Source organism: Pteropus alecto, unplaced genomic scaffold, assembly GCF_000325575.1.
Source record: "Pteropus alecto unplaced genomic scaffold, ASM32557v1 scaffold45, whole genome shotgun sequence".
Classification (NCBI taxonomy): domain Eukaryota; kingdom Metazoa; phylum Chordata; class Mammalia; order Chiroptera; family Pteropodidae; genus Pteropus; species Pteropus alecto.
The window spans coordinates 26,046,805-26,052,561 of record NW_006442491.1 but is presented as its reverse complement, the minus strand read 5'-3'; positions in this window follow the sequence as shown (position 1 = coordinate 26,052,561).

Below are 5,757 nucleotides of genomic sequence, written 5' to 3'. Positions count from 1 at the left end.
TGCTGCCCTGCCCTGGCCTCTCCTCTCCACACCACATCCTGTTTGGGGTAAAGAAGGGAGCCAGAGCTGCCAGAGAGAGTCAACGAGGGCAGGAGTCAGGAGGATGAGACTCATGATATGGGTTTAAGGACCAGGAGGCAAAACCGCCCATGCCTTGGGAAGGGGCCTGCGAGACTGTCCTTGGTCTGGGGCTGTGAGCTGGTTACCCACGGATGTGTGGAAGGGACGCCTCCCAGGAAATGGGCCTGGAGGATCAGTGGACATTGGTCAGTCCCCACCTGGAGTTCAGGCAACAGGAAGGCCAGACGGTGGGGGAGCTGAGTGCGAGAAAGCAGTGGCTGGGAGCCCACTGCAGGTACCCTGACCAGCGACTACATCCTGGAAGCAGAATTCAGAGGAAGACAGGAAAGAGCAGCTGGAACCAAATCTGTGCAGGGAGGAGTGAGTTCCCATCTCACACCCTCCCACACGTGTAACTAAGGGCAACAGGCACACCATCAGGCCCTGACCTATTGCCTCCCAAAGGCCCTGAGCCCTTGGACAACTGCCTGGGGACTTCCAGTGTCTCCTGCTGTGTGCCAAGCTAGGCCGTGCTCAGGAGACAGATCAGACACCACCCTGCTGTTGGGGACCTCGGAGTCTGAGGGGGATAAGACCGACCCACAGAACCACTAAATCTGTTAGACGTGACCCTCTCCTGACTCAACACCAGGGAGAGGGACTTGAAACCTCGAATAGGTTGCTGCTCTGCATTCACGTCTCTTGGGGCCAGTGCAGATTATGCACACGGAGCAAGAGCAGCTGTGCAGCTGTGATGGAGCTGCTGTCAGTCTCTGAGCAGTCGTGGGTGATGGCAGAGGTGTGGGGGACAGGCGGGAGGAAGTGCTGCCATTTTTGGGAAAGTAAGGTAGGAGATTCGGCTAATTACCGCCTAGGATTTGACATCAGCCCTAGTGGATACAATTGTTGAAAGGATTTTTGAAGACATGCTGAGGGTTTACTGCAAGCGAGTGAAGGCACACCCACCTCCACCCGCTTTCGGGGACTGGTGAAGAGAGTAGCTCTAGGTGTTTTTCATGGTGATGGGCATTGATCTCTGCCTGAATGGCCTTACCCAAAGAGAACTAAGAAATGAGTCTGTGTCTATCTGGGCAGTGTTGGTAAAGTCACCACGCCTACCAGGTGAGGCAGGTGACATACGTGAGTGACATGCACCAGATTTAAGGCACTAAGAAGTGGGGGCGAATCTGGAAACTAGAAACATCTTGCCCTGAATGAAAGGCACACGGATGCTCCCTGTGCATAATCTGCACTGGCCCCAGCTACAGCCAACTGTTGCCGTGTAGGAATGTGCACCGTGTGTTCTCCGACACCTGGATTTGTTTTTTCAGCAGAGGATGGAAATTCGGGTAGTTGTGTGATATCTTCTGATTTTTAAATGTATGCAATAAATTCAAATTTTCAGAAAATCCACTGGCAGACAAGTATCTGTGTACAGGTTGGATCTAGTGCACAGAGCTCGTGTTTGCTACTTGTGTGATTGCAGAGCCATGGGCATTGGCAGACGCCTGACACAACCAGCAGGTGTTCAGCCGGCTCTCTGAAGCAGGACACTAGCAAAGGGTCAGGAGATCAGGTTGCTGCAGTGCTGAAAGCTGGCAGCTCCCCCAAGGGGGTGGCCAGGAAGGTGCTGCAGTCCTATGTGGGGCGATCCTAGGCAGTGTCAGTATTGGGCGGGAGGTGAGACTGAAGCCGCTTTGCAAGATCTCCTTGGTCTAATCATTAGGCCACTTGATTCTCTGGTCCTTGCCGTGCGGTCTTGCGTGTTGTACCACCCTTCAGGATGATGCTGGGACCTTGCCTTTTTCTGTCCCCAGCACATTTTTATTCCCTATGAATCCTCAGGGACTTCCGAAGTGTGAGCGACTACACCTCTGGCCACTCGGCAGGTGTGAGTGGGGGAGGAGAGTGGGATCTGAGAGGGGTCTGGCCGAGCAGGGCAGGCAGTGGCTCGACACTGCTGAGGCATTAAGCCTCTTTCCTGGCTCTGGCCGAGAGGAGGCCAGACCAGGAAAACTCAAGACACCGCTCCCACCCACGCCCCTTCCACCCCCAACCCCACTCCAGCTCTGATCCAGGCTTTTCCATTCACAGATCCCAAACTTTCCAGGCCAGCAAAGGGGCTGCCAAGGTCCAGGCGAATGCCTTCGGCAGGGGCTAGGGAGACATGCAGGCGTGTCGGGTGGATTACAGGGGCCTGAAGAGAGCTCCCAACCCCAGCCCCCTGGGGCCCACAGGTTGGAAAACCCTCCTACTCACACCCCAATCTCGTCAGATTTCCCCATCGGGAAGAAGCGTATATGTATCTAAGGAACGGGCCCCTCGATTCAGATGCTCCTAATGTGGATGTGCATCTGAGAGAGAGAACTGGAGGACAGTGGGCATGGGGAGCAGGTACCCTTGCTGGTTAAGCCCCTGCAGCTACTTCCTTCCTCTCTACAGATCAGATAAATTAGCATCCCGCTCAGGGGGACAGATGGAGAGGCATCCCTGCCCTGGACTGGGGCATTTGGAGCCCCCTCCAGTAGCATTGTCAAGCACAGCTCAGCACCCGAAGCAGGCAGGAAGGGCTTGGGCCACGTTTCACCGCCGGACCCCAGGGCCCAACCACCCAGCCTCTGTAAAGAGCAGGAGTTAAAAAGAGCGTAAACATCCATCCCAAGTGGCGCTCTCTGCAGAGTCAACCGTGGCGGCATGGGTGCTGGAAGCGCTGACTTCGTGATGTGTAGTTTTCAATTATTCCTTGTACCCTTTGCTTCCATTCTCCCTTTAGGGCTGAACCCATCAGCCGGTCTGTGCTCATTTCTCAGGGACAGCAAGCACTGGAAAAAAAACAAACAAACGGATTTCCTTCCTGGTTTTTGAGTTTCAAAAGAAGCCCCTGGCCCAGACACAATGTGACAGGTAAGAGTAAAGCTTTCCAGTACCGTCATTTCTCCGTCTGGAAAAGGATTCCTCGAGGGGAGAAGCGAGGGGACGGTTGGAGAGGGCTGGTGGGGATCGAAGGAGCCAGCCTCCTGGAACGCATCCTGTTCATTCCAGCACCCACTGTGCCCACGGGCCTGCCCTTTTCACGCAGCTGTGACTCCTCCCTCAGCGACAGCTCCCATGTCCCGTGGACAGACCAGTGAGAATGGCTGCCACCTCTGTTGTACCGTGAGTTTCACTTGGGATCAGGTCTTCTTACCCCATTAAACAGTCCTCCTTTCAACATCCTAGGACAGACACCTGCAAAGACTCTTGTGCCATTAGCGGAGCCCCGAGCACCAGTGGCGGGGGGAGCAGCACGGAAAGCACTGCCTCCCACCCCCCACGTGCTTTAGCGGGATTGGGAGAAACCAGCCAGAGGACCCCACATCCCAAGCCAGTTGGCTGCTGGGTGAAACTTGACCTTTGATATCAGCACTGCTCAAACACTGACTTTCTGATTTGGAGTCTAGAGGCTTTGGGCTCACTGCAGGCCAAGAGCAGGGGCGGCCAGGCCTCGGCGCCTCCTGTGAGGCTGTGAGACACTGGCAGCGGCACCGACCTCCTTGAAGGTGGGCAGACCCAGGGTTATCCACGGGTGGGTCGCCAGGGCCAGGGGCCAGCAGGATGCTCGGAAAAGGCTCAGCTCCCTGAATGGACTGAAACACCTCTATGGCCTTCACCTTCCCTATGCTCAGTCCTTTCCAGCTCTGCCACCTGGGCATGAAACCTTGAGATGCTATGTCTTCCTACTTAGGGGTGGAGGGTCCTCAGACTGAGCTTGGCCTCAGGCTACAGAGCCCTTCTCTGCTGACTGACGCTCTCATTTCATCTTGGGGCTTGGAACAGGGGTCCTGAGCCCCCTCTACAGGGTCCCCCCCTTCCTTTTAGCCTGTTCCCCATGAGTGTTTTCGTAAAGAGTTCGGCTGAGAGCCAGAAAACTTTTGGAAAGTGTATGGGCCAAGGCAAGCTGTACAAACCTGTCCTCCTCCCAGAGCTGAAAGGGGCCAGGTTGTTCTCAGACAAGTGTGAAGGCTGGGGGCAGTGGCTGACTTTAGGAGGCTTTGCATACCGCAAAGCAGCAGCCCATTGGCGGGGAAGAATGGGGAGGCACAGCCAGGGGCGGCAGAGGTGGGGGCCTGGTGCCAGGTGTCTCACATAGACACACTCATGAAACATATATGACCCAAAAGCACTTGGGTACAAAAGAGGCTACCCAGACACCTAGATGTGCAAGCACGTGTAGGCATGTGCTGCTGTGTACATACACATACCTACGCAGAGACATGCACGAACATGCTAACACATGCAGACCCACACAGACATGTACGCACATGCGTACGCATCCTCAGTCTACAAAGGATGTAGGCTGAAACATTCCAGGCCAAACCCAGGAGGCAAGGAGAGGGCTTGACCGTCCTGATGACCCAGCTCCCTGTGACCCAGCACACACATGCACACATACGTGAACACGTGTGCACGCACGTGCACGCACACACACGCACCCTGGGAGGGAACCATTTTCCTCACAGGAGCTTTCGGATCCAGGGCAACATGCAAGCGAGCCCTTGTGTTGAGAAAGAAAGCGCTTTTGTCTGCTGGGAGCAGGGCTGCGGGAGCAGCTGCAGCCTCCTCCAGGATAAGGGCCAGGCCAGTTTCTCACCCCAGCGAGGAAGGTCAAGCGGGGCCAGGGATTCGGGGTGACAGACCAACCCCAAACATTGTCCCCGGCTGACTTCACAGAGCCCAGAAAGCCAGTTGTTCCCAGCCCTGGCCACTCTGCCCCCTGGCCCTGGTCTGGCCCTGACCCCAGAATGACCGTTTCTCTGCCCGCCCCCCAGCCCTGGTGCTGCACTGACCCAGACCAGGACCCGGCTCTGGCCCCAGGCACCACCCCTGTCCTATGCTAGTGGCCTCGGCCTTTTTTTAGCAGAGTGAAGAAAGGTCAGCCTCTGGAATTACAAAGATGTGAGATTCAGTCCTGGCTCTGTCACTCGCTAGCTGTGAGACTGAGAACAGATCTGACCTTTTTCAGCTGTAAATTTTAGCTTCTGTTACAGTGCTCAAAGCCACGAGGCAAATTCTCTGTACTGAGCCCACAGCGCAAGGTGGCCTTCTCTGTGCATGCGTCATCTCGGGGACTGCCCGATGGTGCATCCTGCCATCCCAGGGAGAAGGGTGGAGCCCAGTCTACAAAGGACGTAGGCTGAAACATCCTAGGCCCAGTCCCAGAGCTGCTGTGTCTGGAGCTCCCTTCCTCCCTTTTGCCCTTTTCCCCCACCCCGTGGTCCTTGCTTCAGCCCTGCAGGTGCCTGATGCCCTCTGAGTGCCCTCATCACACTCTAGAGGCACCTCTCCCTCCTCCCATGTCCACCTGCCCCAGGCCCAGCGTGACCTCTGCTCCCTCAGAGCTGGGTCCTCTACAGGCTGAACTGCTTGTGAAAACAGCCCCCTTTTCTAACTCTAGAGTGTTCAGCTGAGGAAGACCCCTCCAGCGGTGACTTCAGCACCTTCTCCAGACACTGGGCTCATTCCTGTAATTCAGTCAACAAATATTTACTGAAGGCCTACTATGTACCAGATGCTGGACGTTTAGGGATGAACAAAGAGACAAAAGCCTCTGCCCTTGTGGGCTCACGTCCTGGTTGCCACAGCACAGTCGGGTGGGGGGCCTTGAGCATTGCACATTCCCCCACGGCTGCCCCAAGAGCTGTAATCATCCTGCAGGCA